The sequence below is a fragment of the Chelonia mydas genome, chromosome 7, assembly GCF_015237465.2.
Source record: "Chelonia mydas isolate rCheMyd1 chromosome 7, rCheMyd1.pri.v2, whole genome shotgun sequence".
Lineage (NCBI taxonomy): Eukaryota > Metazoa > Chordata > Testudines > Cheloniidae > Chelonia > Chelonia mydas.
This window is the reverse complement of record NC_057853.1, coordinates 23,207,054-23,234,699: the sequence shown is the minus strand read 5'-3', so window position 1 is coordinate 23,234,699 and position 27,646 is coordinate 23,207,054. Positions and strand designations below refer to the sequence as shown.

Here is a 27,646-nt window from a genome sequence, read left to right as displayed (position 1 = left end):
GTGCAAACTGTGTGGCGTGTGTGCACCAAAGTCAGCTGTTATCTGGGGCGCTGGTTCCAGGCCTTCAGGTGTGGCAAACCAGACAGGAACGGTCAAGTGGCTGGTACTTTGGAACTCAGGAAGGATGGAGTTGGGGAGGCTCGAGACTGGAGGGGCTTCTGCAAAGAGTAACTAGGCTGTTGGAAGCCAGGGGGAGCCCTTGTGCTCATGGGTATGCTACTGGTGTCAGGGAATTGAACCATAGCTGCATAGCAAAAAGATCTCCCAGAGTTACAGAGCAGGCGGTGACAGGACCCTTTACTGGTCTGGGTGGGGTCAACAATGTCACAGAGGGAAAATGCAGAGCTGCTAAAGGAAGGGACACCAGAGCCTGAGCTCCCCTCTCATCTTTCAAGGCAGGGAAGTTTGCACGGCTCATGCTGTTCCTGTTCTGTGGATAGCACTGTCAGCTAGTACCTTCCCCCAGTGCTAAAGTCACACAAAAAGTAAAAAAAAAAAAATCTTGTGAGTCTTAAGCAAAACAAGTGGCCACTCCCTTGTCAGTATCTGAGTTGTTCCCCTTGATAAGGCACAGCAAAGGGCTTCATCATCACAAGGACGGGCATGCATCAGCCTGCCTAATGTGTATGTGCTTTTACAGTCGTTGAGCACACAACTTGGGCATTTGATCACTCAAGGGGCCAGTGACACCCTTAACCTGTGGATAGGAACACAGGACTTGCCCCACTGAATCAGATCCAATTGCCCTTCTAGTCCAATGTCCTGACTCCTACAGTGGCCAGTACCAAGTGCTTCAGAGGAATGTGTAAGAACCCTACTGTGGCTAGATGTGGGTTAATTTGCCCCCCACGTTAGCTCTCATCCCAGTCCCTAGTAGCTAGGGATTGGCTTAAACCCGGAAACAAGGGGTTTAATGTCCCTTCCAAGATGTTGCTATCATAAATACCTCACTAGTGCCCCCTGCTGCAGTCCCTACTCACCCACATGTACATGCTTTCAAACATCCTCTTGTGTTCTGAAGTCAGGCCCCAACGTGCTCCCTACCATCATTAATATTCATTGGCAGCCCTTTGCTCACACCATTTCTCTTTCCATAGCTCTCTGCTCTTCAAAGCGATGAGACGGGTTTTGATTGTTCAGGGTGTTTTGTTGTATCCTAAAGGTCTCTCCAAAGCTGGCTGGCCTCTCAGTTTTCTGTCCATCCTGAAAGTCATTTCCTTTCGCTGTGGCCGCTCTAATCAATTAACTGCCTATAAATAGCCTTGCTGATTTCACTATGACATCCTCAGTGCATTGTCGCTGCCAACTTCCTTCTCTACCTGGGGAGCTGTTTTTTTCCACAGATCAGAAAAAGCTCCGAGGGAGGTTAGGGGAGGGACAGCGAGAGGGTGGAGTGGGCGGTTAGAGACCTGGTGTTCTGCTCAGTTTAATGGCTCCAATCTCCGGTGTTACTTTCCACTATGTGCCAGGCCCCTCCCTTTCTCATGAGGAAGCTGTGTGGAGTGCAAAACTGCTGCTGCCCTAAATCATTCATCAGTCCTCTAAATATCTGGACCAAATACCCTAGCAGAGCAGAATGGTCCAGTCCTATGAAGTGCTGAGCACCTGGAATTGCCCAGGCAGGCCCCCTTCTGAACAATGGTTTCCTGGCCTCAGAGCTGCACGCAGGCAAAGCCTCACACAACACAGAATCCAACCCCTCCTCTCAGAAAGATGCTTTAGTTAGCATCCAGCAACCCTTGGATGACCAGAGTTGATGCACCCGGTAATTGGTGATAGGCCACTCTCACAAGATATGGAGGGGCACTTTATAATGGGACTGCCAGACCAGACCAGACCCATGGTGCATGTAGTCCAGTATCCTCTCTGCAACAGTGGCCAGAACCATATGCTTCCAGGGAAGATGCAAGAAACACCAGAGGAAGCAGGTATGAGATAGTCTGCCCCCTAGGAAAGGCCACATCCTTATCTCTAATGGCTAGAGATTGGCTTAAACCCTGAAACTTTAGGTTTTATATCCCTTCCAAATATTTTTTTAGTGTTGACTATTAATTCCTAATATTCTTGTTATTCACATAGTCTTCCAATTCCTTGATAATCTTGGTAAATTCTTAGCCTCAAAGACATGCAGTGGCAATGCATTCCACAGTGGCATTATGCGCTGTGTGAAAACCTATTTCCTGTGATCAGTTTTGAAAGTGCCACTTTTCCGTTTCACTGAATATCCCCTTGTTCTTGTGTTAGGAGACATGGAGAACACAAGCTCCTGATCTACCTTCTCTACACTTTAAAATTGTAATGTCTATGGCCATTGCCTTCTCCTTAAAATCCCGCCACAAAGACTATTCTTGGCCAATTCATAATGGCTAGCCGGCTAAGCAGAGAGGCAGATGGGGATACCTGAGACCTTCTTCATCTATTTATAATATCAGAAAAATGCACACACACACACACACATATATATATGTCTATGAACATTGCACACATTCTATTGTATCCCTCTCCCCTCATACTTCTTATGTCCTTGTTGTCTTAGACTGTAGTGTAAACTATTTGGGGCAGGGACTATTTTTAATTGTGTCTCTAGAGCACCCAGCACAATGGGCTTCCCAAACCTGATCTGGCCCTCTGGGCACTACTGCAGTATAAATATTAAATAATAATAATGCTTACCTGAACTTGAGCCAAACGTCTTGCTTCTCCAGAAGTGGAGTGGAAATCTCTCCCTGGCAGTCTTCTCAGGAGATTTATGATGCATGCTTCTTGCTCTTTGTCAGGCTAGAACTACCACAAGAACTGACTTTCTTTACAATGCTTCAGCCCTTCCACTTCAAACTGGAATCAAAAGTGAAAAAGAATTAAAACAAAACATTAACAGACAGTTGCCAAACTTCAAAAGAGGCCTAGTTCGAGTTCTGGATGGAGATTTGTGGGGTTTCTTAATAACACTTTACACTTCTATAGCTTCCATCAGAGGAGGCTACCAGTGTGCGTCGCAAGCAGTTACTTAAGCTTCACGCATGGGTGAAGGGAGGCACAGAGCTCTGAAGAGACTCACTCTGGTCACACAGCTAGTCAGAGACAGGACGAGAACCTATATGACCTGGTTCCATGCTCTAACCACCATACCATGCTCCCTTCTTTCTTAGCTTAACACGAAGGGACAGGTTGAACGATCTCTAATGATTCTCCACCCTCAGAAAGTGCCCAAGGGACTGTGTGTTCGGTACATGAAGAAACAAACTTACTTTAAGCGCCAAGTAACATTCCTGAGTACCTGAGCCACCAGCACCCTAGCACAAAGGAGAGAAAACTAGGAACCTTTTTGAGATTCATCCATTGCTAGTTCATAACCGAGCATGGGCATGGGAGAACCTGAGGGTGTTTGAGAATGAGGGTGAGCCCTGCAACATTTTGCTGGTGAGAACTTCCTTCTGGCTGTGATACATATCTACAGTGGGTCGGCCTTGTCTATAGAATAACCCAGTGCTCCTGCAGGGAGTCAGCATTTTTGGCAGTTTTCATGGTTTGCCCCATGGATACGTGTAGCCAGGGCTAACCAGCTTTTGGTGCTTACTTGGGCACCATTATCCATCGGCTTTGAAGGACTCTATTTCTTCCTCCACCCAAAACCCAAACCAAACCAAATCCGTTTATTAATCATCGGAATTTACAGCCAAGGGAAACTACATGCAGGGGAGATGCTGCATTCAGCCAGCTGGGGCTCTCTCTTTTGCCATCATTTCTATCTATCAACACACAAGAAATTAACATGGTAAAACATTGTCACTTTATACTGAATTTGTTATAAAGATCAACTGCTGCAGTCATTGCATTCCAAATCAAAATTAACAGATGAGCTTGTTGTTTATTATCCTGGAAATGCAGGAAATAAAGTAGATAAAAACCAGGAAAAAAACATAAAAATTCATAATTATCCATCAACATTCATTTAAAAATAAATAGGGTCTTTTCAAGGCTATTTCTCTATTACCAGATCTCCCAACTGTGTCATAGACTCATCTGGTTTGCCAGTTTATCCCCAAGAAGCAGTCACTTAACGTGTCAAGACATTGCTTCTTTAACCCTCGCCTGACTGTCATATTTGGCTGGTTTATATGTGGGTAGATGAAATCACCCAGTCTTACCATTTCATCAGACTGAGATGCCTCTTTGATCAGCTGCCGGGTGGATTTTCAGGGCTACACTCTGTCCAGCCCTTGCAATTGATCAAATAGCACCACCAGCAACTATACACCACACAACAAAAACACTAACCCAGGAACCAATCACTGCAATAAACCCCGTTGCCAACTCTGTCTGCATATCTATTCAAGGGACAGCATCATAGGACCTAACCACATCAGCCACACCATCAGGGGATCGTTCACCTGCACATCTACCAATGTGATATATGCCATCATGTGCCAGCAATGCCCTTCTGCCATGTACATTGGCCAAACCAGACAGTCTCTTCACAAAAGAATAAATGGACACAAATCAGACATCAAGAATTGTAACATTCAAAAACCAGTAGGAGAACACTTCAATCTCCCTGGACACTCAATAACAGACTTAAAAGTGGCAGTTCTTCAACAAAAAAACTTCAAAAACAGACTCCAATGAGAAACTGCAGAACTGGAATTAATTTGCAAACTGGACACCAACAAATTAGGCCTAAATAAAGACTGGGAGTGGATGGGTCACTAAGAAAAGTAATTTTCCCTCTGCTGATACTCACACCTTCTTGTCAGCTGTTGGAAATGGGCCACCTTGATTGCATTGGCCTCATTAGCACTACAAAAGTAATTTGTCCTTCCTTGGTATTCACCCCTTCTTGTCAACTGTTGAGAATAGGCCATTTCCACCTTAACTGAATCGGCTTGTTAGCACTGACCCCCCACTTGGTAAGGCAACTCCCATCTTTTCATGTGCTATAATATATATTCTGCTTACTGTATTTTTCACTCCATGTATCTGATGAAGTGGGTTTTAGCCCACAAAAGCTTATGCCCAAATAAATTTGTTAGTCTCTAAGGTAACACGAGGATTCCTCATTGTTTTTGCTGATACAGACTAACACGGCTACCACTCTGAAACAAATAGCTTCAGAAATTCAAGTGCAAGTCCTGGAAACTCTTCTGCAGGCAGAGGAATCTGTGGTTCTGACAGCTGGATTCCAACATGGGGGATAAAACACCGGGAATCACTGCAGGCGAATGGCCAGGGATTCCATCCTGAATGCTCCCAAACCATCTCAGCACAGCATCTCTTCCACAATGAGACCATGGCAGGGTTCAGCCAAAGATTTCACCAGCTAAATGCTCTCACCGATCATTTTGCCAGAGCTAATCCCCAGAGGGATAAAATGAAGGTGAGGGATTCCTTCCCACCCCCAATTTGTGTTAATGGTGAAGATCTGTCATGATTCTACTTCTGACCTCTGGGCATGTAGGGGTTTCCTGCCTCCTCCCTCTGACCAGGCGATTACCGTCTGGTGCTTAGAGAGTTTCCTTTTGCCCAGCTCCTTCCCATTGTTCTGGAGCCAGGCAACAACTAAGTGCCTCAAGGTCACTTCACACCAACTGTCTGGTGGGTAATAATCTCTCCTCAGAGTGGCTGGGCAGAGGCCGAGAAACATCTTGCTCTGATGTTTACAACTCCATGTTTGATCAGAGATCCTGGGAAACAGCTCATTGACTTTCCCAGGAGAGAGGCAGCCTGACCTCATGCTCAAAGCACTGGGAGTAAGGAAATCCTGAGCATTAACCCCCAACTCTGGTGCTGACTCCCTGTGTGGGCTCCAGAGAGTCACTTAAACTTCCTGCAGGCCACAGTCACCCCTGGGCAGTGGAAGTTGAGGTTTCTGACACCACAGCTTTATCTGGGCCTTGGTTCACTTTCCCCCACTGTCACGTGAAGAGGGGGATGCTTACCCACCTCAGCGAGGGGTTGAGAGATGAGTGAGTTGAAAAGGTAAAGTGCTAAGTATGAACATATCCGAGTGGAAGGTGCCCCTCACTGCCCTGGGTTAGCTCCCCCAGGTCCCCATACGAACAAGCTAAGTGAGCCAAGCATTCCTCCTCCTCCGCTGCTCATTCTGGTAATTATTTCCCTCTCAGCATCTGATACAGCAGGGCTTCTCAACCTTCTTCCTTCTGAGCCCCCCCGGCTATTAAAAACTCCATGGCACAACTACTCCTTTTCAGCATCTCCAGTAGATTAAAGGTGGTATTAAAGCGATAGTTATACCATTAAACACACACACATATAACAGAAAAGGCAAATATAGGTAAAAAATTTTAAAAAATGCATATTATTTTTGTTTTACTTACTCATGTGTGAATATTGTTGCTGGTGCTGACCCACAGGCTGGGTGGCTGGCTGAGGTGAGTCAGGGAGTGGAGGTGGCACTCCCTTCACAAGCCCCACCGCCCAGGGCTGAAGCCCAAGCCCGACCCCAAGCCCCCACCCTGTCACCTGGGGCTGAAGTCTGGTTTATTTTGGCAGATCCCTGGTTGAGAACTGCTGTGCGACAGGACCATGCTGCTACTCTAGTGGAACAACAACATGCCAATGCATGAGGGATCTGGCCCCAGGGAACAAGAGAAACTCAGGAGGGCTGGGCAGAGAGCGAGAAGGGAGGGAGCACCTCACCGCACTGCTTGGTACTTGGAGTGGCCCTGAAAGCTGAAAGGTGCTGTCTTTAGTCCAAGGGAGGATTAGCACGGGGCATTAGTGGGAGGAGAATGAAGTGGGTGGAACAACTGTGGGGGGGTCCTGAAACCCCCCAACACAGTAACCTGCACCCTAACATGCAGTGGGAATGCCCTCCTGTGGTGATTGCATGGGCTTCTCCACTCACCTTGTTTCCTGGTGGCATATTTAGCTGGATATTCCATTGCTAGCCTCATGAGCGGACAGCTGCACACACCCAAATGCTGCTCATGGAAAGTCTGAATTTCAGCAATGTTCCTCTCCTGAGGGCCTGAGAGGGAATCCAGAAAGTACAGTCTCTTTTTCCAAGGCCTGCCTTTGAAAAACAACAAACAGGGCAGGCCCAGCATGTGAAGAAAGCTTTCCACTGCCCATGAAATACACTTAACATCTTGTCACAGGCAGCAGCTATGTGTCAACAAAAAGGATATTTAGAGTGCATGTGAAAGTGAGGGGCTGACAGTCCTGGCTAGAGATGAGCGAAGCACACACAGGTTCTATGTGAGGTTTCCACACGTAGCTCTGCCAATGCACCTTATTCATGACCTGCATCACCCCCTGCTCTTCTAGTCCTGGCCTCTCCCCATACAGTTCTGCTAATGCACATTAGACTTGACCTGCAGCACCCCCTGCTATTTTAGTCCTGATCTCCCCACAACAGCTCTTGTCAATGCCCCTCAATCCTGACCCCAAATATCCCTCCCTGTTTCAGTGCTAGACTCCCATCATAGCTCTGCCAATGCGCTCCGGCTCTGATTTACAGTCCTCCCGGCTAGTAGAGTCCTGGTCATGCTGCAAATTCATAGATTCAGATTCCATGGCCAGAAGGGACCACTGTGATCATCTCGTCGGCCCTTCTGTATAGCACAGGCCGGGGAACTTCCCCAAAACAATTAGTAGAGCAGATCTTGTAGAAAAACAGCCAATCTTGATTTTAAAATTGCCAGTGCTGGAGAATCCACCACACCCCTTGGCAAATTGTTACAAAGGTTTGCAACACCGCTATACATTTACACCTGATTTCCAGTCTGAATTTGCCTAGCTTCAGCTTCCAGCCATCAGACCACGTTATACCTTTCTCTGCTAGAGTGAAGAGCCTTATCAAATATTTGTTCCCCATGGAGGTACTCTTAGATTGAGCTCCTTGAGAAGAAGATGCATACTCTAGTAGGGATAAGTAGGCAGTGTAGGCCAGGTTCAAGTATGCAGTACAGGAAAAAAGCTACTTAGCGTGGAAACAAGCACAGAGCAGTCCACTCCAGAATAAGGTACTATATTGTCTTGGAGGTTGCATTGCATTGCTTTGCTACTAGAGACATGATCCTTTCATTGGGGCTGCACTATACTTAAGACCCATCCCCTAGCACAGACAGCATCAGGGGGAGGATACATTGTACAGTGGATATTTTGGTATGGACATAGACTGGTTAATCACCAGTTCAAATCCAGCCCGAGTGGTAGTGATTCACAGCCATTCCCATCTGATGGCTGTACAATGGTACTGGCGTCTGTGAAATGAGTTGGGTGGGTCTCAAGTCCAATTCCAAGTGGGCAGGTGTCCAAGTCTCTCCACAATTGGCCCCCATGCTGATCAGCTCAGCAGAGGGACCCAGGATTGAATGGGTCATACAGACTGAAGTCCCCTCCGATGCCAGAGCTGGGGAGCCTGTAGGGCTGGGTGAGACAGACTGGTGGGAAGGGAGGGAGATGTTTGCACTGCTACTGCCCATGCTGTGTGTGTCCTGTTGGGAGAGCATTTCACTCTCCAAGGCTGTCAGTGCAGCACCTTTCTGCAGCATGGAATTATCCTTTCATGCTCCCCGCTCCAGTCATTCAGACAAAACAAGCACCTCAGTCAGTGTCGCCAAATCTTACAACTTTATCTCAAGTCTTCTGATATTTGGTGTTTTTCTTAAAGCCCCAGCCCCTGGAGTCCTGTGATTATGTGAGAAGCTCAGCTTTCTTTCTTTTTTTAAAGTAGGTTTCTAGCCCTCATGGTTGCAGAGTAAAGCTTGAAAAAACAAACTCTAAGGCTCAGAAATCAGAAGGCAACAAAAAATAACCCCCAAATTATTATTTTTTAGATCTCATTATTTTTAAGCCAATCTCATAATTCTGTGGGCCTGACTCTGATTTTTGAATGCTTGACATTAGCAATACTGTTCTGCATGGGGATCATTTTTCTCCTGTCCCTCGAGAAAATGGAAATTTACCCCTGAATACAATCCTAGATGCTCAAAATGGAAATGCAAAATGTAATAGCAATGGCAGAGATGGGCAGGGCTGGGTCCATCTATCTGACTTCTGGAGGGGCCAATATAGGCGTGATTGTCGGCTGCTTTGGGGAGGAGGCTGGCTGTCTGGAGATGCTGGTGGAAGGGACTCTTTGGTGGACGGCCAATGACAATCCAGCCCCACCAGTGAAACCAGAGGGTCCTCTGCACATTCCCCAAGAAGCCCAAACACCACAGGGTTGTTGATCAGCCCACACAGGCCCTCCCTCTCCAGCCATGGCCAGCCTTAAACATGTTTCCACGCAGCTGGAGGGAAACCCCAGCTGCAGTCCTGAAAAATAACAAATAATAAAAGTGGCTGTGAGCAGCAGCGGGGCTGGCAGGAAACATTCCCAGTAGCACCTGCTTCCTGAGTGCGACATTTATTTGATCCCCTGGCACCATCTGGGCCATGCCCCACTCTTTGTTTTCATTAGGAGTTTAGAAAAACAATTCAGCTTTGACTAATTGCTCTTTAAGGTTTTAGATTCACCCTGTCTCCTCCCTCCAACTTCCTCTCCCATCCCGTTACCCTCATTTGATGCCCTCTCCACCCTCTCTCTGTCTCTCCATTCCCATTTCCCCCTCTTCCCATCTCTCTCCTTGCTCCCCCACTTCCTGTTCTGCAGGACACACAAACTCCTCTATGCTTTCATTTCCCAAGGAGCCCCTTTTGCCTCCAAACCGGCCAGCGGAGAGGGGCGGGGATGTAGGATCTCTGTGAAGCATGAGAGACTCTCTGTGTGCTGTTCCAGGATGGCTCCTTCCCTGCCCCTGAAGGCAGCCGCAGTACAAATGCATCAGCCTGTTACTGTGTGTCACAACATGTCAGATGACTCACGATCTGTCGCAGCACAACTGGAGTTATGGCTGTGAGTGGGTGGGGAGCAATTGGAGGTCAATGCTAATTTACGGCTGAGTCTCTACACAGTTGGGGAATGCCCCAGGGGCACCTAGCTTTGGGAACAAACTGATATTACGACACAGTTCTGGAAAGGAAGCCATTCACTCATGATCCACGGCTGATTCCTGGGCCCATATCTTCTTCCCTGGAAAATAAGTGAGGAACTAGATGCCTTACTCAGCTGCCTGCAATCTTTGCAGCATCAGAGGGTTGGTGGCAATTGTTATTCCTCAGCAGTCCTGTGATCCCCATAGCCTCACCTGATGGGTTTAGCAGGGTCGACCACCAAGACAAAGAACCAGAGGAATTCCGGCTGCCTGTTGACATTTATTGTGAAGACTTTGCAATGGCAGTATCCCTCCCTAATTACCACAGCATGTGGATCTGCGGACAATCCATTCTCATGTAATTAGCAGACCACATATGGCATTTTTCCCCTTGACTCCTCCAACTTCAGTGCAATATTTGTAGCTTCTCTCCCCTCTCCCTTTTGCACATCAATAGCACTTCCTGTCTGAGATCTCAAAGCACCATTTAGCATTTCTACTCCCACCTTCCAGTCCAAAAAGAGCCAGTGGCCCCATTTCCTTGCTCATTCCTAACAATCACTTCCTGCTCCATGATCCCTGTGATTATTTGGAGTGCACGGACTGCTGGGGAGCTGGGATTTCCTTTCCTGGAAACCTGGAAACAGCTTTTCTGTTCTCTTATAGACGCCTGTGTAACTAATTCTCATTCTGTTTATGCCTCATGATACGTGCGCACAGATCAACCAACACGAAAGCTCCAAGTACCTTCCCCAGTCCTGGAATCAGAGCCCGCTGCATATGGTAACCACAACAACGAATAACGTTACACCTTCTTCTGAGCACAGTGTCCCATTCTGATTCCAGTCTTGCCCTTGTGCTGCGTAGCAGCAGTTGGGGGCCTCGGGTGCCAGCTTTCCAGTGGAATAGAAATCAGTGATGCAGGCTCTGGGTATATTCTCAGCGTAACTTGCTTTACTGGAAAGCAGTGCTGAATTGAGATGGTCAAACAGCATGCAGGGCAATGCCTTCTTCTAAGGATCTCAACCAAACCCGATGCCCAGTTCCCAGGAGACAAAGCTCTCAAAGACTAGACTCTAATCAAAGCCCCAGGCAGCAGCAAACCCCCTGCTGCTCACACAGCTCCCTTGTCCACAAACTGCCTCTACACAAAACCTTGTGTAACTCCAAATTAACAAAACATAGCATGTCTTGTCATCCCAAGAGTCAAAACTTGCTCACACAGTAAGGAAAAGAACTTATATGACTATGTGCAATCGCAGGTGATGCCTGCCACAAAAACATCACCCCACTCCCTAGATTATAGGTATTATCCTGTCTGAAACAAGTTACCTGCGGCCACATGCAGGAGCGTGCACATTGAGACGGCTTGCCTGAAAGGGTGGATAGTGAAAGTCTCTCTCTGAGAGAGGCAGCTTACATTAGTGATGAAGTGAGAGGGTCCTAACTCAGAAAGCCTGAAGGTGGAGTTTGACAACCTGAGCGTTCAAGGGAATTTGGATCGGAGATGTCAGTATGGGGCTATCCCTACTTACTGCACGACAGACAGTCAGACTCAACAGACACCCTCTAGTCATAGATTTCCTCCCCTTCTTCAGACTCCATTGTCCAGAAGGGGGAAAATGTTATGGACTTTAATAAATACAAATCAATGACTGGATTCCTAGGTGCATGGAGGAGGTGCGAGTATCCATCCAAATCATCCAAGCAAACCAGTCCCACAAGGACAGACTTGCCTGGGAAAGCATTAGCACAGATCACAAACAGTGACTATTTAATAGGCGGCTGACCCATCCCTTGTGTCTATTTATCAAAGGTTTATTCAGGAAAAAGCACAAATGTCAGGACTGGTTTCAGAGTAGCAGCCATGTTAGTCTGTATCCGCAAAAAGAAAAGGAGGACTTGTGGCACCTTAGAGACTAAAAAATTTATTTGAGCATAAGCTTTCGTGAGCTACAGCTCACTTCATCGGATGCATGTCAGGACTGTGACTCTCCAAGTCAGACCCACGCTCATTGGTCACTTTCAGCTTTCCTTTCTCCCACAAGGCTGGCATTGCCAGATCTGGCGATTTAGGGCATTCAGCACATGAAGCAGAGCAAAACAAGTGTGAGCCCCTGGAATATAGCAGCCACATGGCCCTAACCAACAGCACAGGGCCTACGAAGAGCAGATTGTGCCAGACAAACTGGAGAGCAATTTGCAGTCTAATTACAAAGTTAGTGAGTGGCTGGGTACAGCCATTGGATTGGTTTGGAATTAGAAAAATTAGATCAAATAGACTTGATAATGACACCTTACAACAGAGTGAACGCTGGCTGAGAGACCATAAGGAGAGAGTGATTATTATGAATGAAGCTGGGATGGAGCGCCGAATGGGGTCCCTCACGGGGCAGTGCAGAGTCCGGGTTGGTTTAAATATTTTCATTTATGATCTGGAAGAAGTCGTCAATGGCACATTGACTAAACTAACAAAGGACATGAAGCAAGGGCGAGTTCTAGAAACCCAGGAAAAGGGGAGAGAGAGATGGCAGAAAGTAGCCAAATGAGATTGAACCTGGAGAAATGCAAGAGACTTCAGGTGACAGGGAAATAACCCAAAGTACAGATATCTAGTGGAAGGAAGGTGTTTGGGAAGCACTAATGCCATGACATATCAGACTGCTAGACACCAAAAAGCATGGACTGAACAGAGACACTGGCTTTATGGCTTATTACAACATTCTGTAACCCACTAACCCTCTTTTTGTCCTAGGCCTGCAGAGGTGTTAACAGGTCACTCTACCTTGAATGGTCCCTTGCAATATATGCGAACTACTTACGCTAAACAATCTGTTGCACCTTGCATTTTGCTGGGAGGCTGGGAGTTCCATTCCCAGCCCTGCAGAACAGCTCCGTGTGGCTGGAAAGCTCGTCTCTCCCACCAACAGAAGTCGGTCCAATAAAAGGTATTACCTCACCCACCAGGTCTGTGTAATATATCAGGGTGCAACAGAGGGCAGTAAAGTGGACAAGGGCTTAAAATGCAGTTGGGATGGAGGAAGCAGCAAAAAATAGCCAGAGTGGAACAGGATTGGGGGGCTGGAAACAGGCTGTATTTTCAGGGGTGGTCTATATTATGGATGTGGGCGGAAGTGAGGAGATATAGTGTATAGGGAGCTATATATATCAGGGACCCGACATCCATCCTTATATGTTGCTGGCTTGGCCACCTACAAAATACTGCATGGGGTTTTGGGCACAACAATAGAAGAAAGACATTGACAAACTGGAGGAGAGAAACAGATGGTGAAGGCTTTGGAGTTGCTGGCCTACCAGGGAAGGTGCAAAGCAGTAAATACAGTACGTACAGCTTGAAGGAGAAATGACTGAGAGGTGATTTGGTGGGGGTCTTCAAACATTTCAAGTAATAGAGAGGGGAAGGACCATTTACCATGGGCTGAGGAGGGAAACTGTGGGATGAAACTCAAAGGGAGATTTCGGCAGGACATCAGATGTTGCCAAACTTTACACTGGAGTAGACTCTGGAACAGCCTCCCAGGGGAAGTCTCTGAAGTAGAGCTTGTAGGAAATTTTCTGAAGAAACACAGTTTCTCTGCCATGTGGACTGCCTGGGACCCAGGATCCCAGGCTTCTAGGATCCACAGTTCTGGGGCAGCTCTGCCATGTGGCCTGCCCTGGACCAGGGACCCCAAGCTTCTGGGGTCTCCAGTCCTGAGGCAGTCTATATGGCAGGGCTGCCCTGGAGCTGCAGACCCCAGGAGCCCTGGCAGCTGCTGAGTAAAACTGACATTCTTGTTAGTTTCACCTCTGCAACAGAATGCCAGTTTTACTCAGCAGCTGTTGTTCCTGGGGAGTAAGTTTATTTCAAAACTTCTGGTTTGTAGGAAATTTGGTTTCACTCTGATCCCGAAAAAAAACAGATTCCAAAACTGATCAGAAATCAGAAACCACAAGTTTCAGCCCAGCACTAGTGTGAAGCCCTATATCAGGAGTTATTCAAAAGCTGGTTTGACAAAGCACTGAGGAATGTTCTGCTGGGGAGAATCCGGTAGGGTGAGAGGGGAGTGGACAAGATGAGCTCACTGGGCTCTTTTGTCTCTAACATGTATGAATCACTGCTATAGCTGTAGTACTTATTACTTCATGGAGGTCAGCATGTAGTCACCATCCTAGCTTAAATACACACAAGCCATCTGCCATTTCATTTAGCAGTAGGGTTTTGGCTGCATGTCTGTTCACCTCTGCATAATGAGCTTCCTGTTCACACCTAGCAATCAAGCTATGCATGGGAAGGGATGTGCTCTACAGCAGAGGAATTAGTCCAATGGTTAGAGCACAAAAGGACCAGGGCTTAGGAATTCTGGGTTCTATTCCTGGCTCTGACTTTCTGAGAGATCTTGGGAAAGTCACTTCACTGCTCCTTTGCGTTTCTCAGTTTCCCTAGTGGAGCTTTACCATCCCACCTGTGCTGAGAAGGGAACGCCACTGAATAAAACTTAGTTCCCATAAACTCCCCCCCCCCCCCCCCCCCACACACACTCACACTTCCTTACTGGAAGCCAGGTGGCTTTTTAAAGCTCCAGGACTGTCCATACAATAGAGGCCTTTCTTATCAGGTGACCACCAATTCACCTGATGCACTCACAGGCTGAATAGCTCAGTTTCTGTCTCCACTCATCTCCCCTTCAGCTGAGCACGGCTCTACTGACCCTCTGCAGAGCAATGAGGGTTTCTGCCCACAGTTTGGATCTTCACGCTTGAAAGGGAGCCGTATTTCTCTTCCTGAATGTACAGCCCTTTCCCCTCTGTTCTGCACAGTGAGTGAGTCGCTCCCCAGAGCTGCCGGCTCAGCAGAAAGACTCTGCAAAGCCAGAGTATTCCAGGCATGCCGCAGGAAGAGTGACTTGGGTTTCCATGGTTTAGGAATGCCGCTGCAGCCTCGCTGGCTTTGGCTTCTCTGCAGCTCACTTCCTGAAGCACTGATGCACACTTCCTGCCTCAGTTCCTGTCTCCCCCACCCACACCCATGCTCCTTTCTGGAGCCAGCGCCTGGAGTTTACTGGAAACTCCAATTGCTCCCCAAAGCATCCATCCTTTCAGCCAAGGTTTCCATTTGGCAGTTGGCTTCCATAGCTCCGGTGGGGGCGGGGCAGGCTCTTGTTTCACACTCCTATTGTTGGGAAAGATTTGTTTTCTGCTTTAGATATACAAGGAGTGAACAAACCTCTCTCTCTCTCTCACACACACACACACCAGAGCACAGATCATCACATCTCAAAGACAACAAAGGGAAACTGATCACAGATCAATGGAGGTGATTCAGAGGCAATTCCTTACAGTTTATACATGGCATGTGGGACTACATGGGAGAGGGACAAAGAGGCCAAATGCTGCTATTGAGCAGTCAGCAGTGGAACTCATTTGCAGATACACCCCAAAACTGGTGGTTAATCCCCCATAAGATATACCAAACCAGCAAAAAAAGTAAATTTCTGTTCCACCACACTAGCTAACAAGAAGTCAGAAAAGCAGTTTCCTTAGGTATTCCAGTCTTTGTATCACCACCAAAACACTACACTTACAGATGAATGGTTCCTTAAAAGCAGTTTCATCAAACAAAGAGTTCTTCTGATCCCAAAGGACCAGCTACACACCCAGGTCAATATATCAGATCTTAACCAATAATCACGCTGTTGCCAATCCTTTAATATCTAAAATCTAAAGGTTTATTTATAAAAAAGAAAAAAAGTGAGAGTTAAAATTGGTTAAAGAACCAATTACATACAGTAATGGCAAAGTTCTTGGTTCAGGCTTGTAGCAGTGATGGAATTAAGTGTTAGCTTAAGTCAAGTCTCTGGTTGCTTCCAAATCATTGGAAGGTCCTCAATTCCTTGGTGAGAATGCTCCCATTAGTATAAGTCCATAGTCCAGAGGTTTGAGCAGGAGAGAGGATGGAGCAGGAAAGAGGCAAAATGGAGGTGTTTCCAGGGCCTTTTAATAGCTTCTGCCATGTGGAGGGAAACCCATTGTTTCAAACAAAGCCCTCAGCACCGTTAGTGGAAAATCACAGGTGACAAGACGGTGTTTGGAGTCACATGGGCCAGTCACATGTCCATGCATGACTCCACTTAGTGACCCCAGAAGCCGTTGCCTATACCTCAGACAGCATGTTCACAGGAAAGTCCATTGTGAGTTAAACGTTCTTTTGATGGGCCACTCAATTTGAATAGTCCTTCCAAGATGAGCTGGCTAACTACCTTGTGGGTGCTACCCAGGTGCAAACATTTTGAAATACAGGGATAGAGACAACAGTCATGCATAGACATAGTATAATCATATTCAGCAAATCATAACCTTTCCATAGACACCTTACTTGACAACCTTTGTACAAGATTTGTTGCAATTATATAACAGTGGTTGCAACAATGATCTACATGGTCAGATTTTAATCAGATAACATCACACCTTTCTTTCTCTTGTCAAGGCTTCTATCCAAGCCTTGATCAGTTCACAGCATGACTGCTGAAACCACCCTCCCCAGTACCCATCCTGTTCCCTACTAACCAAGCCAAGACACAGTCACCAAAATTATGTTCCTCGCCTGTCAATCGGACCATATCACTCTTTCCATGTGTCTTTCCACTGGCTCCCACTTGCACGCTGCATCCAATGTAAATGTCATGCCTTTCGAGCCTTACAAAACTCCTAAGAGCTCAGACCTGGTCACTGATGTCGATTCCCCGTTTGCGCACACTCTGCTCTGTGGGCAATGCCAGCCATGACCCCCTTTCTATTTCCTTCCACTATTCACCTCTCTAGGCTGGTTTTCATGCTGCTCTGTGTGTGGAATGACATTCCTAATCCATGCTTGAAATGCAGCGCAGGCAACAAGCCTCTCTCTCTCTCTCTCTCACACACACACACACACACGCAACAAGCCTCTCTCTCTCTCTCTCTCTCTCACACACACACACACACACACACACACACACACACACAGAGTCCTTTTCTCTCCACCCTGCCAACATGCTTCAGTTTGACCTGGAGAAACCTCACTATCCAGGGCCTAGTCACTCACTCTGATGAGCCTACCATCAAAGGAAGTATTTAGAATGGTGGGTACTCTGGTGAGGACAGGTAGCCACATAAAACTCGAATCCACTCCACCAACCTCAAACACCGCTGACAGAATGGCCATTGGACAGTCATGACCTCTGGTCACTGCCCATTATGGCTACATTGGAATCAGCCACTTAAGAAACACAAAGTATCCCAATTCCTAACTGGAACAAAGGGGAGAAATCAAATCAATTTCACTTAAACAACATATCCGCTGGATAGGCAGAACTATCTTGCACCATGTGAGGCAACCACCAATGTTTCTAATCTCCCCAGAGACAATCCGTCAAAGCTGTTCCTGTTCAGACCCTGATAAAATCTGACCGAGATGTTTTTAACAGTAAGCTGGGGTGATTACAAAGCAGCCATCCCTCACCCACTGGCTGGAAAAGCTTGACTTGGAGTTCTGTTTATAGCCATGTACTTGTAGATATATCGTTCAGGTCCCAGTGCGACCCAACAAGCTGTTTGTGGGCGATTCCCAAACAGGGATCAATGCAACTCACTCAAGGCATAGCCAAATTCCAGCTTCATAAAATAGCCCCAGATGAAATGCAAGAATGAAACAGGGTCCATTTTCCTCCCTCATGGAATGCAATATCACTGAATCGCCTAGGTAGCAGAGGGCAGCTGCCTATGGCTAAGCTCAGGTGTCCTCTTTGGCTCTTGCCAACAGCCAGGCAACCTCTTTGATTTCTGAGGTTGCACATGTCAGCAAGGGCAGAATCCAACCCTCACTAACTCACAGTGAAAGGAAAGAAAATGCAGAGACATAAACAGGAACTCTTGAGATGTGGATTTTTGAAGCCTTGATTTCCCTTTTTGCATATGCACTTGGCAGGCACAGTTAATATCACTTAGTGTCCTGACATGTGGCAAGCAGGTAGGAAAATGGGTAAATATATGAGCAACACCTGTAAAAAGTATCATACATGGTGAGGCCAGGCATGACTCCTTCCCTGCTCCACTGAGGATAGGAATTTGCTACCCCTCAATAGATTTACACCAGCGTAATCCCGTTCACACTGGTGGAGTTATACTGGTGTCAATCAGGAGATTTGGGCCCCTGATGAGAGGAGATTTGGGCCCCTGATGTCATAGGGGCGACTCCATTATGGTCAATGAGAGTTTTGCTTAAGTAAGGATGTCCGGATTTGCTCCAATGCGAGTGATGAGTGCAGTCTGGGTGAGGAAAGGACTTAATTCGCAGTTAAATTAACTGTGAAGACATCACACTGGCCGTTCTTTGGGAGCAGCCAGCACTAAAAAAGGAACACTCTTTTCTCCATCCTTAGAGTTCCAATGAAATTACAAGCCTGTGGCTTTCACGCTTAAAGGAAAATTAAAAAACAAGTACAGTGACCACCAAAATAACCCAAACCCAGGATGTGCAATAAATAACGCAGGGACCAAAATGCCCTTTCAACTGATTTTTTAATCTCCTCTCCCCTCCGCTCATAATGTCGCTTTATTGTTTTCTGATTTGGTGTCTGATTCTTACGAGTGTAATGGATGCTGACAGCAAAGTAATGGAGTGGTGGCAATTTCATCTATGCAGCCCTCACAGGATTTAATATGTCTGCAGAGACTGAAATAAGGGAAAGGTGACTACGGAGGACTGGGTGTGCTGGAGAAAGAGTTGCCATATAATAAACTGCAAGAAATCCAGGGCGATAAACAGCCTGACATGCAAAGTGGGGCTCTGGGATTTTCAGCAGCAGGTTAGTAGCTTCCTTTGATATAAAGTCCTTACCTAACATTGTAGGTGTCTTCAACATGGCTTTGCATATTTAAAGATCAGATTTCAATTGGTGGGGAATGTGCTAACTGGGTGAAAGTCAATAGGGATGATGGGGCTTCCCAGTCTCTCCCCTTTCCAGTGCCTGTGCACAGCTTCAGCAAAAGAAAGGCCACTTATTGCTGCACCCCCTGGCATGGGATAACCAGCGAGTCTCCACAAATCCCTATGTTCTGGCTGGACAGTCCAGCGTCCCATCTGGCTCCCTGGCTGCTATTTAGAAGTGTTGTTCCCAATCCAGGGGACATTTGGGTGTTCCACAAATGCCCCCTCATAGCCAAGACCCAGCTTATTTGGAAAAGCGACTAGTAAGACCCCTACTGATTGGCGCTGCATAACGTTAGCCTTAGGTCTGAGCATTGGCCCAAATTTCACCTTAAGGAGATGATGCATTTTGGATGCACTGGATTCTGACAGGCTATCTACACATTTGCCACTGTGAGCAATAATCAAGTAATCAAACCAGCTGTGTTCATCAGCCTTCCATTTGTTGATTCCTTGGTCCCATTAGACCCTGCTGCCCCAAAGGTTTCCATTTAGATGGACCAGACCTGCAAGGCACATAGAAACAGACTGGATCCCTCTTGACACAAATGCAGGCAGTCCAATCACTTCCTTTGGCCCAGTTCCTTGTTTGAGCTCCACCGTGGGATCATTCCAAACTTTCACAGCATCCTTGGCAGGCAAGAATGAGACAATCTTGGCAAGCTTGGGGTTACTGACTGTGAAGAACTGAACAGTATGGTCACAGATGTGGGCAACCCCAGAGTCCATGCTGATGCAGCTCCCTCCTTGACCATGCTTCCTTATGTCAGACATCACAGAGTTGGTTATCCCAAGCTGAAACAGTCTGGCTGCACACACCAGACCTGATATACCTCCACCCATGACAGCAGCCATAGCGCTGGGTCAATTCATCGTAGACCCATCCAGCAAGTCTGAAGACTTCTGCTGTATTCTGCAGTGAAAAAAAAAAACGTTTAGGTCTGAAATGCTGGGGATACAAGGCGGCAAGGTGTATTTGGATCCATTCCCTTGTAGCCCCAGGTCTGCTCCATCATGGTAACTTCAGCTCATTAAAGTTGCTTTGTCTTCCCAAAAAAATTTTATATGGTCATTTAAAAATGCCCCAAACCAATTTTGAACAGCGATATGACAGTAGTAGAGGTGAAAGATACTTAAGAGAAACACTTGATGGCAAAACATAAATGAAGAACATGGAATTATGTGCTGCAAATGGTGTCACGTAAGAGCTAAATCATTCATTCTGAGCCTCCCACACCCATGCAAGAGAACATACTTCAAGGGAAAAGATTTCCAGAGGCCACAAACCTTGTACTGTCTGTGTGTGCATGCCCTTTCGGCTGACAGCTGGACACATGACTGCGGCTGGTGTGATAGATGAGGACTGGAGTCTCTTTAATAGTATCTCACAGTGGTTTCCGTAAGTTAATGGAGATTGCACAACACTGCTACCAACTGCCATGCCGGATATATTTTGCAACCAAGGCTGCTGTGCCACATCTGTAGATGATATGCCAGAGCCTTCTGAGGAGGCCTTGAGGAAGTCTGAATTAAAAAAAAAAAACAAAAAACCCAAACCTCTTTGAATAGCAGCTTGTTGGACAAGTGGCTTTGGATGATGTGAGCAAGCACGAGCAGACGTCTGATGTGAAGCAGCATAGCAGGTTTGATTACCACATCTCCACCAGAATGTCTGGAGGAAGGTCCACTTTGCCTACAAGACCAAGGGTCCTGAGATACAACAGTACCATACGTGGTGACATGAGCTACCGTGAGAGAACAAGCCCATGAGGATCATGTGATGGGGACAGCAGAGATGCAAGTAATGGCTTGCATTAAGGAAGTCTCAATGTTAACTGTGCAACACATTGACAAAGTTTGTCTCTGAACCCCCTTGTGGATGATCTTCAGCTGGCTAATGCTAATGAACTGAATCCTTTAGCTCAAGTGGCTGGGGTCTGCGCTAGGGGGTACAGGTTCTGTCTCTACTAATGTCCCAGCCACGTGTTGTAACATCAATGAAAACCCAGGCCAGTGCATCAAGGGGCTGAGTTCCAATTTACCTCCTTCTCCATCTGTCTTCTTAATGAAGTAGCAAAAACAGGAAAGGAAGGCTAAATGAAATGGGTTAAACTGGTTAGTGACGTGTGTTGGCAAAAAAAAACCACACACACAAAAAACCAAGATGAAGTGGGATCTGCTTAACACCTTTGAAGGTCACAAAATATTTTCTTAAACAAATGGTCCTAACAAAGTTGATTGATTTCATCCCCATGCTGTCCAATAAGCAGAGACTCGGAGATGGTAAATTCATTTTAGAAACCCATAATGGTGACCCACTGGAACACAGAGACTTTCAGTTTGTACCGAGCATCTCTTATTAAATCTCTAGACTCCTGAACAGTTTTCAAATACCTGCACAATCACAAATCTAAGTGGTTATGATGCCAACAGGACCCTTAAATAAGACTCTGCGGGTCACAACAAACTCACTCCCTCTGAAGAAGTTTGGACCTTGCAACATGCCCTGAAACTCAACAGGCAGCTCTGTCCGATCAAGGCACCTAGGGAGAAAGATAACCCCAGAACATCTTACCCCCAGCACCAAGTATACAAACTGAGGGATCATTGGACTGAGTATTCCAGCTGTTCTCAACTGCCAAGTCAGGACACAAGGAGAAAGGCAGCCTCTAAGATACACAGAACCCAAACTACGAAGGGCCCTATAGGTCAAACCCACCCACCTGGAAATGAAGTGGAACACAATGCAGTCTCTGGAACAAAGGTGTGTGTGAGACACACCACTAAGTAAACAGGTAGTTGAATTCCTCCCCAGCTGAAGTTTCTAAGTATCTTATGTCTCCCCTCACCAGTATGCAGAGACCAAAGTAGAACCATGTAGTTCCAAGATTTATAGCAATTAGTAAAAGGATCATAAGACCTTGGAAAACCATTGACAAAGACACTCCAATGGAGTCTTAGCTTCCAGGGTGGATCTATAAGGCTCAGAGCTGACCTCATTCTTCAAGAATAGGAGGAAGCTGGAGAGACTTGGAACAGAAGGGAAACAGAGGGCCAAGTTCAAAAGAGCTCAGGGTCAGATTTTCAAGGGCTCAGCACTCAACATTGGGGCTAGAAAAAAACCCTGAGCGCTTTTGAAAATCTGGACCTGCTTGTGGGTACTAAGCCATGTTGAAAATTCTGTCCACAGAAGACGTTTACTGTGCTAAGCTCCAGGGCAGCACCATCCAAAAGGCAGAGGCAAGTTTTAATGCAGAACAGTTGCACTGCCCTACAGGTACCCCAAATAGCATGACCTCAGGAACAATGTTCCCTCTAATTTTTTACACCCATGTGCGGAATTAATTTTGTTATGTGCATCAATATGGAGGTGATGTGTGGCAGGGGTGGGGCCGAGGGTTTTGGAGTATGGGAGGGGGCTCAGGGCTGGGGCAGAGGGTTAGGGTGCTGTGGGACGAGGACTCTGGCTGGGGGCGCGGGCTCTGGGGTGGGGCCAGGGATAAGGGGTTTGGGGTTCAGTGGGAGGGGGCTCAGGTCGATGGCAGAGGGTTGGGATGCAGGGGGTGAGGGCTCTGGCTGGGGGTACAGGCTCTGGGGTGGGACCAGGGATGAAGAGTTTGGGGTGCAGGCTGCCCTGGGGCTGAAATGGGGAGAGAGGACTCCCCCCGAGCCCTCTCCCTGGCCAAAGCAGCTCCGGGGCCTGGGCCAGAGGAGGGGCGTCTCTCCCCACTGCGCATCTGCGCAGTCCTTGATAGCCTGCTGCATGGACGGGCAGCTTAGAGGGCACTTAGCTCAGGAACCAAACACCAGGCCCTAATTATTCAGCACTGCTCTGGTGGTGAGTGGTTTGTTTTTTTAAAAATGAACATAGTGGTGACTAAAAGTGCTAGAGCAACAGCCCTGGACACCAAAGTCCCCTATCCACAGGGCACATAAAACATAATATAGCACAGAAGCAGGACCAACACTCTGGTTTGCAAAAACAGTAGTAGTAATGGAAACCACCACTAAGGGAGACAGGGAGCTCAGATGTCACGGCTCATTCGGTCTTTGGCCCCTCAGCTGAAATTGCCCACAAGGGGGTAAGTCATTGCCAAAACGTGATGTTGAGCCCTGCCCTCTAGGAAATGCACTGAGACAGACTCCTTTCCCATCAGAGCATGGGCGGTGGGTGGATCCACCCTTTGGGGAGGTTAGTCCCAGCCCACTCCTGCCCCTTCTGCCCAAGGCCCCATGGGCAGAGCCCCGAGACCCGCTCCCCATGGCCAGAGGAGACCCAAGCCCCCCGTGGCTGGAGGAGCGACTGAGGAGGTAGGATGTGCTACTCAGCTTCCTGGGTTCATCAGTAATCTCCCTGAAGTCCACCTCCTCAGCTGCTCCAGAACCTGCATGACACATAATAAAAACTTCCTCTGGCAGAAGCCCAGCCTATGCAAACTGCCAAAACCTGCTACCCAGCATCCAGTGGCGGTGGCTGCTTCAGGGGAGGCCTAGCCTCCCCTGGCCTATTATGCCCACCACTTATGCACCAGGGCTACTAAACAGTTGCAAATGACTTTTAAACACTACTGGCTTGGGGTGGAAATGGAACCAGTGGCTTATGCGTGATCATATTTCTGAACTCCCTGAGCTATTCAGTCCCCTTCAGTGTAAATTTTACTATTCCCATAGAGAGAGATTTCCTAGCACTCTGCTTTCCCACATGGGAAATAATGGTGATAGTAAGCAATTCTGACACTTCCAGAACTGTTCTCTAGTTCCTGAATCTGGAGGGTGTTGGTAATCCATCGCTGTTGATGATATTGTTGCAGTTCTTCTCTATGGCTACGCATGTGACTCCAAAGTCCGAACCCTGATGCACAGAGTCGGCCGCAATGAGCACATGGGAAGTCTGTATCTATGATGTTTGATGATACAGCTCCATGGCGCCTTTCACATGCCGCCTGTAGATGATTTGGCAATCCTGCTCAAACCTGTTACATGCTGATTTTGTCAGAGACCGCCAGTGAGGCCTGTTCTGGTGGGTACGGGACGGCTTAAAGCCATGACAGGTGCTAGTTAGCACAGCTTCTTCTCACTCTGGCACTGCAGCATCAGTGTTTCTCCTGGTGACCCAAGAATGTTAAAGGATCCTTCAAAATCAATAAAATGTGGGTGGATTTTAGTGTTCTAAAGTGCTTGCTCGGCATTATGTAAATAATCCCTTTTCCCTAGCTCTGCCAATACACCTCGGTCCTGCCCTGCAGCCCCCTTCCTATTCCAGGCCTTGCCTCCACTCTCAATCCTGACCTTCTGCAATACCTGCTATTCCAACCTTAGACCTCTTCTGAACAGATTGCAAATCATGCTGAATTATACCGAGCTGCATGGCAGTCACTGAACAAGCATACATCAAGAGTATTACCCACATCCGTCTCGCTGCCATGTACCTGGGCATCTTGATTATTTTGGAAGAGATTCATAAACACCATGTTGGGGTAACTGCTGGACCCTGTTTAATAGGGGGCTGTCACTGCTTGCAGGGCATTAAAATAGTCCTGAAATATAGCCAGGGGCTGACGCAACCTCACAAGGGCATAACACACACAGCACTGAGCAGCGAAGCAATCTCAGTGTGGTAATGGGGACATCCCCACATTAGCTTATGGGAGAGGTTTCCTTGGAGCAGAATGTTAATATGTTCCTTAAATCCTGTGCTTTGAAGCCTCTTTTACTCGGCAGTCAGCAAGAAGGTGGAGGGGAGACTTTAGCAACCAGGGAGCTAGCAAAAGCAGCTGTTGCTACAGTTGCCAAGGAGCACAGTATCCTCTGACAGTCCCAAATGACTTCCTAGACCTACCTGATTGCTGGATTATCTGCTTTTCATGAACTGCCACATCAGCAGCCGCCCTGCAATCCCTGCACTGCTCACTTGACACAGTCTGGTTTATGCTTTGCAACTGGCAAAGTCAAGACCACAGTAATAGAGGTAAAGGATCAATCCCCTGTTGCAACTATTTTCCTTGCAGACATTGATTTTGAGTGGTGGAATTTGAGAACTTTTTTTTTTTCTTTTTTTCCACATAGACTGTCAGGTCTGGGTTCATGCAGAATCAAGCAGCAAGTTAGGGAGTAATTTTATTTTAGTCTCCTGTTGTAGTTTCTGTAGCTGTCCCTCAATGCCTGGCCCTGGTGTACCCCTGCCCACCACTCACCAGCACAGCTGGAAACCTGCAAAGCCTGAGCCTATAGGGACAGCACCCCAAATATTTAGCTCACTAACTTTAGCTTTTCACTCAGTAGTCAAACTGCTTCCAGACACTAAGGTCAGCTTCCTAACCTGCCCCGTTCTGTAGTTCTGTCTGGCCTCATTGCTCCCAGAATTCCTTGTTTTGTAGTCTTCACTATAAACTGATTCCTACTTACTAATCACACACACATGTATGGGCAGAACTTTTTCTAGTCATAGTTTTTCAGGGAATGGCTTATCCTGTACCAAATCAAATACATGATCATCTTCACCTGCTGCTGGGAAGCTCAATCTATACTCTTGCTTCCTCTCTCTCTCATTTAAATCTCAGCCTCTGTATATCAATCACTAACCAACCAAGTGCCACATTTACAGAAGTGGCCTCTAATTTCAGGTTTCTCTGCTTTTCAGCGCCTAGTGTTAGACAACGCAATATCTCAAGCTGATGTTAGAAAGTGAGGCACCCAAAATTAGAAGCTACTTTTGCAAATGTGGCCAAAAATTAATTTTCACAAGTGCTCCTCCCCTTGATTTTGGGAACCCAGTTTCAACCATCACGACATCTGAACTGACTGTCTTCAGTGGGATGGATCTGTGTATGTGCAGCACCTCTGAAAAATGAGACCACTTCTCTTGGCGTCTACATACGGACATAGATCACTAACTTAAGGCAGACATGCTTGAAAATGTTGGCATAAGTAACTTGCCAGAGGCCACAGAGAGTCAGGTTTAGAACGCAAGTTCCTTTAGCCACAAGACCATCCTTCCTCAGTACAACTGTGCTAATTCCTACCAAACCAACAGCACAATCAACTCAGTGTCCAATACACTGTTCAGTCTGTAATAACACAGGAATCTATTATTATTATTTATTTTACAGTTGGCCAAAGTGTGCTACCTGCCTCCCAGTGCAGACAAGAAGACACAGTGCCTCCTGCAAAGAGCATACAGTCTTAAAGTGAATATTTGTAAAGTTTAGCGCAGGCATTAGCGTTTGCAGGGTGGGGACCTGAGCATGCATACACAAACATGGTGACAATTTTAAAATAAAATAGAACAATAGAGAACACATTGGTCTGGAGTTTTTTCTCACACATGCAAAATCCATTTTACAGCTTGCATGCGGTAGCCCTGAAACAGCCCTTTGATGACATGCAAGCCACGACATGGAGGTGCTGGTTTTTGCCAGCAGGAAAGGGAGATTTTGTGGTCTACCTTAGTTAATGAAGAATTCATTTTACATATACATCCTTATGGTATTGCCAGGAGGCTATATTTTACAGCTGTGACACTGTACCTATTCAAGAAGGCAGCACTATCTAGTGGTCACCACCCAGGCCTGGAAGCCTGCACTCCTGGTTCTATTACCAGTCATCTCTGCCATGGAGTCCTCGTGTGACTTTGGGACAGTGGTGCAGGAAGTGCTCCGTGCCTCGGTTTCCCTGTCTGTAAAGCCACGATAATACCTCCTGCCTATCTCAGAGCTGCATTGTGAGGCTTTATTAACATTTGCAAAACACTTTGGGATCCTTGGACAATAGATGCTGTGAGGTACAAATTGTCAAGGCTAAACATGGCATTTTCAAAAAGCCTGAGGAAACCCCCAAACTGTGTGTATAGTGTTCCATCATTCACACAGCACGATCATCACACCACAGGTTGGTCTGTCGAGCTATCCACCCTTGGCCCCGCAAGAATTGCTCTTTTCCCTCCTCTTGTTCCTCCTCAGGCAGTAGATGGGGCAAGACTAATAATTCAGACGACAGAACTAAGCTGATCCTGATTAGAAAAGGCCTTACCCCCAAAGAGAGCCGACTCAGGCTCTGTTCTGCCCTGTAATCCAATAGTCTCTCCTGGCCTCAGCAGCAAACTCAAAACCTGCCTCCAGGCAAAGACATTTTGTCTTGAAATAAGGGAAGTTAAATGTGTCTTAATGGGAACTTTGACACGCTTTGCTTTGATTTTACTAAAGTTACAAAAGTAGCTGTTAGAAAATATTTCAAACCTTCCCTCCCCCTCCCCCCCCCACCTCCCGTGAGGGACTCACTCCTGATGCATGTCAGCTTTCCAAAAGGAATCAACGATTGCAGAAATTAAAAGCCTGGGTGCCAAATCTCACTCAGCACCCCCTCCCTGAGGGCACAATCTGACTATTTAATTACAGCTTTATCGGGAAACAGGCATCCCACAATCTGAAACAACAGTCATAGTTTGACAGGCGAAGAAACACACCTGCCTTGGCTCTGAACAGACAGCTGACGAGCTGGCACTGGGGTGCCAGTATCATGATCTCACAGTACACTGACCAGTCCAGGAGCCCACGGGAATGGGAGAGAAGGGTGGGGGCAGGGGGTGTCAAGTGAAGGTTTGACTACACCATTCCAGAACATCTTGTAAACCTTAAAGGGGCGGTTAACCCAGTGAAGAGACTCCTGGGTCCTGCTACCCCAGAATCATGGAGTCTGTCACCGGGCTGCACACAGAAGGTAACTGAAGACACTGGAAGCTGGA

At 47.0% G+C, this 27,646-nt stretch overlaps 1 long non-coding RNA gene across 2 annotated transcripts in view; it reads right to left on the bottom strand.

The window, feature by feature from the left end:
• Positions 1-27,646, bottom strand: part of LOC114019533 — a 54,284-nt gene that overhangs the window by 16,513 nt on the left and 10,125 nt on the right. For both annotated transcript variants that reach the window (XR_005226331.2, XR_005226332.2), the window contains exons 2-3: positions 6,866-7,033; positions 2,674-2,835 (exon numbers count right to left, since the gene is read on the bottom strand). This is a non-coding gene — a long non-coding RNA (uncharacterized LOC114019533). The remainder of the gene's footprint in view (positions 1-2,673; positions 2,836-6,865; positions 7,034-27,646) is intronic.